Source organism: Rhinolophus hipposideros (genome assembly GCF_964194185.1).
Source record: "Rhinolophus hipposideros genome assembly, chromosome: 9".
Classification (NCBI taxonomy): Eukaryota; Metazoa; Chordata; class Mammalia; order Chiroptera; family Rhinolophidae; genus Rhinolophus; species Rhinolophus hipposideros.
The window spans coordinates 40,855,092-40,867,784 of NC_138055.1; positions in this window are offsets into that span (position 1 = coordinate 40,855,092).

A 12,693-nucleotide genomic window follows, 5' to 3' on the forward strand; every position below is an offset into this window, starting at 1 on the left:
CTACAGACGCTGTGTGAAAATAATTATTTTAAGCCACAGTGTTTGGGAATAATGTGTTATGCAGCAATAGATAACTAATGCAAAACTCAAGCACTCTATAAAGGTGAGCTAACAATAGACATCTCAAATTTCATCTCTCCTCCCCCAGGACTCACATCTCAGTAAATGGGATGATGGTCCATGCAAGCTGATCAAATAAAAAACCTACCCCCAAAAAATCATCCTTAATTCTTCTCTTTTTATCAACTCCTCCTCCTCTAAATACTCTAGTTTTATGAATAGCTGAGTAAGAGCATTTCACGAATAGAAAGTTAAAGGGTCTTAAGACAAAAATAAGCTTGTACTGTTTTAAAACAAGAGAGCAGGGAGATGAGAAAACCTATGTGGCCAGAACTACCAGCAAGGGAGAGAATGATATAATATAGAATTAGAGAGGCAAGTAAGTGGCCAGATCACTTAGGGAACTGAAGGCCGTAAGGGGCCTGGGTAGAGGGTTCAGACAGAGCAATGACATGGTCTCACCATTTTGGTCCTGGTCCTAGAAGAACCCTTTGGCAGCTGTGTGGAATAACGGTTATGAGAAGACAAGAGTGAAGCAGAAAGCCAAATTAAGGAAATAATCTAGTGTTCTAGGTGAGGGATGATAACGTAGATGGTTATGAAAGCACTGATGATGAAGAGAAGTGTATGGACAAGAATATATTTTGCAGGGAGGCCAATAGAATCTACTGAATAATTGGATGAAGAAAACAGGTACTGAGGGGGTTAGCTTAAGCCACTAGGAAAGACTGGGGAGGAAAATGTCTAAGGTTAGAAATCAAGATTTCTCTTTTGAACAGGTAAGCCTGAGATGAAATTAGACATGTAGGTAGAAATGTCAAGTGGGCAGATGGATATACCCATCTGGAGTTCTGGGGAGATGTTTTCTCTGGAGGTTGGGGGGAAAATAATATACATCAATTGTATAAAGATGATACTTAGTATTGTAGGAGAGGAAACAATCCTTTTCATTCTTCCCTTCTAAATTCTCAGCTGGGTGCTTTGTGACAAAATGCAGATTAACAGAAGTTTATTAACATATTAACACGTATATCTCATATATACATGAGAGAGACAAATGGAAAGAGTAATTCAAAGACGTAGCTAGAACTCTGACTTTTTGGGCTTCTTCAACAAAGAACAAAAAATCTGTAGAGAAATGACAGGACAAAGAAAAGCAGTTTTAGGTTTCCAAGAGTGTCAAACTATGGAAAAGTGAAAATATGGGAGGAAACTAATGGAGTAAGGTTTGTTTGCAGATTCCTCAGATGCTGTCTCTGAACTAAGTCTAGAATCATCTCCAGTAAAGGAAAATTTATATCCTACCTTTAGGCTGCAATGAGGAGGATAGAGAGTTTTTCCTGCATTTGCCAATTCTTAATTGCCTTTAGTTCAAAATAATTCTTATGTCAAAGAGGCATATTTTGGGGTGACACATTCTGGTTTCCTTTGGCATCCAAGAACTGCAAGCTATTATCTAGGGAGAAAGTATACATGGGGAAGAGTGCCCATCCCTGAGCTCTGGGCTACCCCAAAATATAGTGGTCTAGCAGAAGGGGAGGGGCCAGGAAAGAAAGCTGAGAAGTCAGATGAATGACACCCACCCAGGGAACTGAACTTGAATAAATCCCCATGGGGTGGGGGCAGTGGAGAGCCCTAGAGCTGACTGGATTAAGTTTCATACCTGGGCCAAAGGAGGGCCTGGAGTCAGGAATTTTCCTGTCACAGAAAAAAATGTTTAATTATACTTCTTGTATACCTGAGTTTGGTAAATAAGATTCACACTCACAAGCGATAAAATAATTACATACAGTTATATATTTACATAATTAACTGTTTTTTATATGTTTATATAAATATTACAAAATAATTTGTGCTCTGAAGGCAAAGAAAAGACTAGGAAAGAGAATGAGAAGGGAGTTGACTATAGGGAATGCCCCACTGAGAAGCCTTAACAAAGAGAAGACAATTCAAAAGAGTGAGTTCTACGGTGTTTCCCCGAAAATAAGACCAGGTCTTAAATATTAAGTTTTGCTCCAAAAGACGCATTGGGGCTTATGTTCAGGGGATGTCATATTAAAAATCATGCTAGGGCTTATTTTCTGGTTAGGCCTTATTTTCGGGGAAACACAGTAGTGATCCTAAAGGAAGGAAAAATGTCTTGCTTCAGGGTGAGAAAACACAGAAAAGAAAGCTACTAAAAGGCTTAAGAGCCCAATTCAAAGCTTGAGAAACAGGTTTGTGAGAAGGACCAAAACCTCCCTGAGGAGATTTAGAGGGAAATTGGGTCTTCGGAGGAAAGAAGGTGAATTAATCATTGTTTGAAAAGGTTAAGAAAAAATTAAGGATGTAGGTAGACCGCAGCTTTCTCAACTGGAATTCCTCATCTGAACCTCAGAACAGAATACGACTGTGCCAAGATTCTCATGAGAATGGTAAATCGAGAATCCAGGGTGGGTGGCTCTGTGCTAGCTGCATGGGGGGCAGTTAATGAATTCCATGCAGTGAACGCCATAGGGCACTGGACCTTAACTGCTCCTGGAAGGAATCCCGGTTGAGAAAGGCCAGCAGCAGGCAAAGACGTGTTTGAAAGAAACACAGCGACAATAACAGAAAAAAAGAATTAGAGCCTAACATGTAAAACAAAAAACGGAGATCTCACCTGGTGGAATTTCAGGCCTCACTGAGCCAACGTGGTTGATTCTGGAGTGAGGGGGAAAGCCGTTCCTGACTCTGGTGTCTTGCCATTCTGTTTACAGCCAATGGGCTCTCCCAGCTGCTCTTTACGATAATTGCACCCACCTTGCCTATGGCAGTTGAGCTCTACCACCTGGCCTCTATTATTTCAAGACCCCGTCCTCCCCATTGTTCTCCAGGAGCCCAGTCTGTAACAGCATTTCCTATCAGTAACCCTGGCCTTCAGAGCTCTGGACAGAAGCAACAAGAGCTTCTCGGTGATATTGTTCTGTCGTGTGGGATCTCCTGCCGGGTCTCTGGTCCTGCTCCCCACATAAGAACGCAGGATATGGTGAGGCCAAAAAGGAACATCCACGGAGCCACAGAGAGGGGAGTTATACCACTATATTCTCCCTGGCGGCATCCGCCTCTCTGCAATCCGCTGTTGCTAGCTCAGCCCCCATCTTCTTGCTAACCCCCATTTTTCTGCTAGCGTAGCCACAGCAGTTATATTAGTGGCCAATGGTTCACTGGTTACAGCTGACGGCCAACTAGCCACAGCTGATGGCCATCCAATCACAGTTGATGGCCATTTACTACCTGAGCCAGCGCCTTTCTATGTGAGGCCGAGAGCCTGCAAACTGCTCTCTGGGGTTCTGTCTCCACATGTTCCCTTCTCACCAGGCCATGCTTCATCACCAGTGTAAAAAGAGTGTCCTCTGTGTTCCCACTATGGCAAGTTTTCTGGCCTCCAGAGTATATTCAGTCCAGGATGTCTACATCTTTGGACATTTTGATTCCTTTTTTCACCACCTGCCATGTCAATGCTTCCAGCTCTACCTCACTTCAAGGTAGGACACTTTTTTCCAAGTCTAAGAGGCAAACTTGCAGTGTATTAGCACCATCTCCTGGGCTCCTTGCCAAAGTATAAATCCTGTATCATGAGAGATGCTCTCATATAAACAAACTCTCCCTTTTCCAATGTCATATTCTGTGCCCCTTGAGTGAGCACCTTCAGGATCCAGTCCCATACACACACTCCCAGTTCCTGATGGGACACGCTGACCAGGTCCTCCAACTACTTCCGAAAATAGTCCCTTTTTACCCCAGCAGGCCTAGCGCTATGGCTGGATTGTGTCGCGACTTGACCCTAGTTATGGGTCTGATGGCCAAGAGGGGAGGCAGAGGTGCATCTGAGCAGGGCATGCATTTTCTTGCGAGGCAGGACCCTCTGCATCATCTGCAAATAAACAAGAAGCTCTAGCCTTTCACAGGCAGGAGTGGGCCACATCTACAGGTGCACAGGGTCCAAGAGAATCTGGGGATTCAAGATTTCTTAGTGCATCGACCTAGATGTCCCTATCCATAGTATGAGTCTCACTTACTCCAAATCAGGGCCCTGAACTGGATACAGCAGACCAGCTAGAGTTGACAATTCAACATTCTCTGGAACTCGTCTACCCTAATAATTTATCAGTCTTCAGCTGTACTGCTACCAGGCTCCAGGAGATGGAAATCTATTTATATACAGCCCAGGAAGCACTCTGGTTTCACATTTCCCATAATATTGGTGAGTAATCATCCTCAGCCATTTATTGTCTCTCTCCAAAGCATCGATGGCCCCAAGCAGCAGCCATTTAATTCAAATATTCTTACCTTACTTCATTCTTCTCCCCTCCCCTGACAAACTCTCAAACCTGAGACTTGTACCTGCCAATGCATTGCCTTCCATCAGTGTCCCACCCGAGTTTAATACTTGTAAAAGTTTTGACAATGGCCCTGGAACTGCATGCCTGGGGTCATTAATACTCCTCCACCACCCGCGATAGGGTCTTTATTACAGGCAGCCAGACCAGCAACAAAACCCATTTTAGAGATGGTTCTTTGCACCACATCCCGGACCAGCTGTTTTCAGTTGGGTTCACTGGGAAACACTCTCTATGCAGAGGTTATTGGAGAATCCTTACAGAAATAGAATCTGTAAGTGGTTGTCGTGCGGGGTGGCCTGCAGGGTCTCTGCTCCCGCTCCCCACATAAGAATACAGGATATGGTGAGGCCAAAAAGGAACACCCACGGAGCCATAGGTAGGGAAGTCATACCACTATGGTCTCACTGGAGGCTGGGTTTACACGACGTGCGACCTGCTGTCCGCTTTGCTGCCAACCGACCGACTCTCCTCTATTCTCCTCCACTCTCCTCGGCTTCCCTCCATAGTGGCAGCAGTTATATCAGTGGCCAATGGCTCACTTACATCAGTTACAGCTGATGGCCAACTAGCCCCCGCTGATAGCCATCCAATCACAGTTGATGGCCATTTACTACCTGAGCCAGCATCTTCTAGTGTGAGGTCGAGAGCCTGGAAACTGCACTCCTGGCTCTGTCTCCACAGTGGTGAAGGCAGAAAGACTGGGCAGAGAAAAAAGTTGAACTGAAGTGCAGTGGTAGCAGAGGTCTCAGGGGGTTCCGTGGGGAGCTCTGGAGCTGGGATGGCTCTTCCAAGATATCCCAGATTGAGTCTGTCTCCCACGTGAAGCAGTGATTGGATAAGCACTGTCCCTGGGGAGGGAGCATAACCTTGGGCAAGGTGTCTCTGTGGCTGAGGACAATTCATCCACAACTCCCCTGGGAACTGGAGGACTAAGTAGCATCTCAGTCCTGAAGGGGACCTGGGCAGCACACCACAGCCTCCACAGTGCTCTGTAACACTGGGCACATCACTTAACTTGCTGACCCTGTTTCCTGACCTTCAGAATAAGGGAATAGCACCTAACTCACAAGATATCCAAAAGAGCGAATGAAAAAAAAAAAAGAAAAACAAGTACAAGAACTTTGTGAACTTTTAACAAGGTTTTTTGGTGTTGTTTTTTTTTCAATCTGAATTCTGGAACAATCTCATCGCTATCTTTCTATAATGCTCTACATCCACTTCTCAAGAAAAGTATTTTACTTTTCTACCAAAATTTATCTTTAAAGGCCATTTTATTGTTTCTCCGAAAAGTTGCAATAGCAGTGTTGAGATGTGGCTAATATGTATCTTTGGATTGTTTTTCATCATAAACGAATTGCTAAAATAGGCCCTATAATAAAAAGAATCTATTAGTCTATAATCTGGGACTCTGTAATCTGGGACTTTGTAAAATTCAAAGATTTGCAATTTTAAAATTGAAAATAGCTCTCAAAATTTTATCAGAAATGAATCATGTACAACCAAGATGTCCTTTGATAGATGAATGGATAAAAAAGTTGTGGTATATATACACAATAAAATACTATTTGGCAATAAGATGATATAGGAACATTTGTGACAACATGGATGGATCTTGAGAGTATAATGCTAAGCGAAATAAGTCAGACAGAAACAGCAGAGAACCACATGATTTCACTGATATGTGGTATATAAACCCAAAACAACAAAAGAACAAGACAAACAAATGAGAAACAAACACTCATAGACACAGACAATAGTTTAGTGGTTACCAGAGGGTAAGGGGGGGTGGGGGGTGGGAGAAGAGGGTAAGCGGGATCAAATATATGGTGATGGAAGGAGAACTGACTCTGGGTGGTGAACACACATGGGATTTATAGATGATGTAATACAGAATTGTACACCTGAAATCTATGTAATTTCACTAACAATTGTCACCCCAGTAAATCAAAAAAAAAAAGGAATCATGCAATTTTAAGTAATCTCACTAGAGGGAGCTAGTTACAAATAAATACTGTTGCACAGCCTCAATTTCTGCACTAATTTATACTTGACACTGTAAATTAATTGTGTATCTAAATCTGTCTTGTCAATATGAGCATATTTTTAAAATTTAGACATACTTTCAATTGAAAACAGAAGATTAGACCTTAAACAAAATCCTAAAGTGAGCTTAAGAATTTCTTTACCTCTTTCCAAACATTTTGGAACATCTTAACTGTGCAGTAATTAGTGCAATCACAGATATGATGTCACTTTTCCTGTTTAGGAAGAGAAAATCAACTCTGTGATCCGTAAGTTCCCCTCCACTTTTAATCTTCTGTGACCTATAAAATGATCAAATTTGGGGCCGGCCCAGTGGCTCAGGTGGTTGGAGCTCCAAGCTCCTAACTCCGAAGGCTGCCGGTTCGATTCCCACATAGGCCAGTGGGCTCTCAACCACAAGGTTACCAGTTCAACTCCTCGAGTCCCGCAAGGGATGGTGGGCAGCGCCCCCTGCAACTAAGATTGAACACAGCACCTTGAGCTGAGCTGCCGCTGAGCTCCCAGATGGCTCAGTTGGTTGGAGTGCGTCCTCTCAACCACGAGGTTGCTGGTTCCACTCCTGCAAGGGATGTTGGGCTGCGCCCCCTGCAACTAGCAACGGGCAACTGGACCTGGAGCTGAGCTGCGCCCTCCACACCTAAGACTGAAAGGACAACAACTTGAAGCTGAACAGCACCCTCAACAATTAAGATTGAAAGGACAACAATTTGACTTGGAAAAAAGTCCTAGAATTACACACTGTTCCCCAATAAACTCCTGTTCCCCTTTTCCAATAAAATCTTTTTAAAAAATGATCAGGTTTGGTATGTAAAATGCAAGAGCATAATTTATATAGGAAATAATTAGAAATACATTAGAATTATTTTTAAATGCTTTTGTAATGAGTGGAGCTACAATACGATTAACTATAAGGAACTTAACACATCTTGCCTTGATTACACTTATAAAAAGAAGGCAGGCTATCAATCAACACCTTGTTTAAACATGATTTATCTTATTGCCTTAGTGCCTTCCATAGTGTTATTAGCTACAGAGTTCCCTTGTTTTCAAAAATGAACTGGAGTAAGGGGTGGGGAACTGGTGTCCAAATTTTAACAGGTGCAAATTTTATTATTGCTGTTTTTCTGAACTATCCCAAACTTGTATCTGTTTCTCCTTCTCCTTCTCCTTCTTCTCCTCTTCTCATTCCGCCTCCCCCTCCCTCTCCTTCTCCCTTTCCCCTTTTCCTCCTCCTTCATCTTCTCCTTCATTTTCATTGACTTCTAATATCTGAAAGTTTTCCACTCTTTCTCATTTTAATTTCTTGACTTGGTAAAAACTGGAACAGAATAATCCAGAAACAAGCAGGAAGTAAGAAGAATCCATTGCAATGTGGTACAAAGCAAAAGCCTTTGGCTCTAAAGTCAGGTTGCACAGGGTCTGCACTCAGTTGCATCAGTTATTAGCTGTGTTATCTGGATAAATTCCATAACTTCAGAAAGCTCCTCCATCCTCATCTGTAAAACAGAGATAGCATAAGAGTCCTGAAGTTCTTCAATGCATGTAAGCATATAAAGCACTCCACACAGTGCCTCACAAGTAAAAAGATTTGGGTACACACTGGCCACTGTGATGGAGCAAGAGACAATACCAGAGGGGTAGATATGTCAGAATCACAGGCTGCGTTCCTGGACCAAACTCCTGAAAATCAAACCAAGGATGTTGGATCAGAAAGGAGCCTCAGAAATCACCAAATTCAATCCTCTTTCATTTGAAATTATAGAAACCAAGACCAGAGGCTTCGTGGCTTTCCAAAGTTCACACAATCTGTCCACAATACAACAGCCATAGTGATAGATGTGAGATCTCCTCCCTCCAGGTTCCAGTGCTCTGTCAGGCACGAGTCCATGACCCAAAGTTCTTTTAGGAAGAGGGCTGTAGGCTAGGGTCCGGGAACACACAGAACACCAGAGAAGTTGGTTTAATCTGGGGCAGTAGGAGTAGTATCAAATAAATGAACTAAAGGATTTAAACGCAATGCCTTCTATTGGTTTTCTGCAAATTCTTCTATGGCATAATTTTGAGAAACTATTTTTAAAGAAGAAATGGACAAAAAAAAAGTTATTCCTGTTTTTCACAAATGTAAAAAGAGAGTGTGACTAGTGATTTGCTTAGTCTGGACATTTTTTAAGAAATAAAATAATACTGTGTCAAAGAGGAAAACAAATATCATATGAAACTATTTGAAAAATAATGAAAAAGAGTAATATACAGAAAACTTGGTTTAGGAGTTGTAATCAAGGTACATTCAGTGGTAAATAACCTTAAACTTTACAGACTTTCTTTCTTAAAAAATAAAGTTGAACTATTCAACTCATAAAATTAGAATAGCTAAATAAATCTAAGAAAAGAGATGATAGAAACAAATTAAAAGAAAAATAAAAACAGTAAAACTGGTAAATCTAATAGCAGGTGTTTTAAGGAGAAAAATACAAACAAGATAAACATTTTTCTGTCATGAAATTCAATACACACACACACAAAAAAACATAAATAATATAAAAAATGAGCAATATGCTGGAAATTTTCTATTATAAAATAACAAACATCAGTATATGCAGATAAATAGAAATCTCTATAAACTAGATAGTTAATAGAAAAATTATAATGGCTAGAATTTACTCAAAAGTTGAAAACTTGAAATTTATAACCGAAGGAAAAGTTATCAAAGGAATGTCTAAAGGTAGTTTTACAGTTGAATTCTTTCACATTTTCCATAGCTTGACAAAGATATATGAAAACTAATTTTTTTGGTCAAACTTTGTTCATGAAGCAGAACTCATTGACATTCCTGGGTTTGAATCATATCATGACTTCTTTCTTCCATTCACTTATGGGAGTCTGCAATTCGCACCCAGGCTGCTAAAACACATGATGGGACTTATTTATTTAGCTCTTAGAATGTTAAAATAATTTTTTCTGACCAGTTCCACAGACTTCTGATTTTGATAAAATTTTGCCTTCTTTCATATTCTTATATGAAAGACCATCAACCTCTTGAACATTTTTAAATGGCATCTGATTTCATTCTGGAAAGCTCTGTGGCTTTGAGAGACCATGAGATCACACTTCAAAGGTCATTCTACTAACTAGTCCTTCCAGTTCATTGTAAAGCCATAATAATTCAAACAAAGTGATATTGACACAAGAAGAGCTTTTCAGTGAAATAAAATAGCACAGACAGTCACTAGAGTTTAAAAGAACTTAATATATAATAATCACTAACCAACAAGACAGAGGGAAATTGTTCTATTTATTGCATAAATAGTGTTATAAAAATAGCTAGCTATTTGGTGACAGAAACAAAAAAGTAAATCCCAGAGGAATTAAAGATCCAAATATAAAACAAAACCAAAAACTGTAACATGAACATGTACCTTCTTTGATAAGGAAAGGACTTTCTAAGTCTAAACACGTGAGAAGATATCACAGTTCATTTAACTTCATAAAAAGTTAAAACATCTGTATATCATTAAACATATAATCAGAAAGCAATAACCAGTTGAAAAACATAACAATATAACAAATGGTTAATATGCTTTATATATAGAGTTCATACAAATTGCTAAGAAAAACACAAAGTTGCAATAGGAGATTGAGCAAATTATCAAGAGGATTCCCAGAAGAGGAAATACAAATGAAAAATAAACATGAAAAAATTAACCTTGTACAACCCCAAGAATGAACCCTAATGTAAACTACGGACTTTGGGTGATAATGATGTGTCAATGTAGGTTCATCAATTGCAACAAATGTACCTCTCTGGTCCAGGAATGCTGACAATGGAGGAGGCTGAGCATATGTACGGGTAGGGAGTATATGGGAAATCGCTGTAACTTCCTCTCAATTTGCTATGAACCTAAAATTGCTCAAAAAAAAAATAGTCTTTAAAAACAAAAGACTAGGGAGCAGCGGATAGCTCAGTTGGATAGCTCAGTTGGTAAGAGCGCAGTGCTCTTAACAACAAGGTTGCCAGTTCGATTCCCACTTGGGCCACTGTAAGCTGTGCCCTACACAACTAGATTGAAACAACTACTTGACTTGGAGCTGATGGGTCCTGGAAAAACACACTTAAAAAAATAAAAGTTAAAAAAGAAAAGACTGTAAGAAAAAAATTAACCTCACTAGAGAGAAAATTTTTAAATGGCAAAATGCTCACTTTTTCTACACAATTACAAAGATTACAAAAACTTAGTGATGATGAAGGTGTAACAATGTAAGTACTTTCACATGCTTCTGATGGGAGTTAAAACATAACATTTCTGGAAAGCCATTTAACACTATCAAACATGTTTAAATATTCTACCTTTTTTTTTTTTTAAAGATTTTATTGGGGAAGGGGAACAAGACTTTATTGGGGAACAGTGTGTACTTCCAGGACTTTTTTCCAAGTCAAGTTGTTGTCCTTTCAGTCTTAGTTGTGGAGGGTGCAGCTCAGCTCCAGGTCCAGTTGCCGTTGCTAGTTGCAGGGGACACAGCCCACCATCCCTTGAGGGAGTCGAGGAATCGAAATGGCAACCTTGTGGTTGAGAGCCCACTGGCCCATGTGGGACTCCAAACGGCAGCCTTCGGAGTTAGGAGCATGGAGCTCTAACCGCCTGAGCCACCGGGCCAGCCCTAAATATTCTACCTTTTAACCCATTTTGTCTATATATTAGTAATCTATTGCTGCATAAAAAAAGGACCCCAATATTTAAAAGCTTATAGGATAATATTTTAATTGAAATATATTTGACATATAACATGTAAGTTTAAGATATACATGTTAATTTGATACTTTTATATATTGTAATATAATTGCCATTATAGCAATATTTAGTACGTCTATCACAGTACGTAATTATCATTTCTTTCTAGTGATTAGAATACTTAAGTTCTAGCCTCTTAGTAAGTTTGATGATTATAATACAATATGGTTATCTATACTCACTGTAGACAGTAGCATTTATTATCTCACATAGTTTCTGCAGGTTAGAAATCAGGGAACAGCTTGTGCTGCTAGATGGTTCTGGCTCAGGGGTTTTCAAGTTTTTGGCCAGGGCTTCAGTTAACTGAAGGCTTGACAGAGGCTGGAGGATTTGCTCCCAAGACAACTCATTCCCGTAACAGTTGGCAGGAAGCCTCAGTTCCTCACCACATACATGGACCTCTCCATAGAGACACTAAAGCGTCTTCACAGTGTGTCAGCTGTCTGCTGCCAGAGCACGTGATCCAACAGAGCAAACAAAACGGAAGCCACGACTACTTTTGTGACTTAGCCTCAGAAATCACACTTCATCACATCTGCAATATCCTACTGGTTAAACATTAAAACCTTATTTAGTATGAAGGAGGGCTTAGACTGGGCAAGAATACCAGAAGAGGGGAGTCACCAGAGTCTAATTTAATCAAGTAATCTGAAATGCAGATAAAACTTGCTGCGTGAAGATATTCATTGAGGTAATATTTATAAGAGTAACAAATTGGAAACACAATATTCAACAATGGGGCTGGTTAAGTAAATTATGGTATATTTATCCAACAAAATGTGATATTCCGTTTAAATAATTTTACTTTTGGAAAATGCTTATGCCCTGGTGTTATGTGATATTGTTTATAATTACAATATCGAACAATTTATAATGTGCTAGGAACTGTTCTAAATACTTTACATGTATTAACCAATTTAATCCTCACAATAACTCTACAAAGTGTATCACGAACACTATTCCACATCACAGCTAAGGAAACTGAATTACAGAGATAGTAAGTAAATTGCCTAGCTTACCACAATTAGAAAGTAGAGGAGCCAGGATTCAAACCTAAATTATCTGATAACGTTAACCACTGTGCTATACTGCGTCTTATATATAATATCATCATATCATGTAAAATACATATAACTTTCATATCTCTTTATGTATTTATACATCTAGAAAAAGGACAAGAAGAAAACACACTAAAATATTAACGACTACTACCTCTGGGTATTATGAAATGGGATTATGAGTGATTCATTTTCTTTTTCATATTTTTCTCCATTTTCACAATTTCTAAACTGGGTCTATGTAAATCACCAGAAACAATCCTTTCAAGGAACTACAGATACTACTGGGACACTGCTTAGATTCTGGTGGCAAGACAGCAAAACAAAAAAACTCACTGATCTTTGAATAGTAGTACCCAAACAATTTCATGTGCAGTCTAA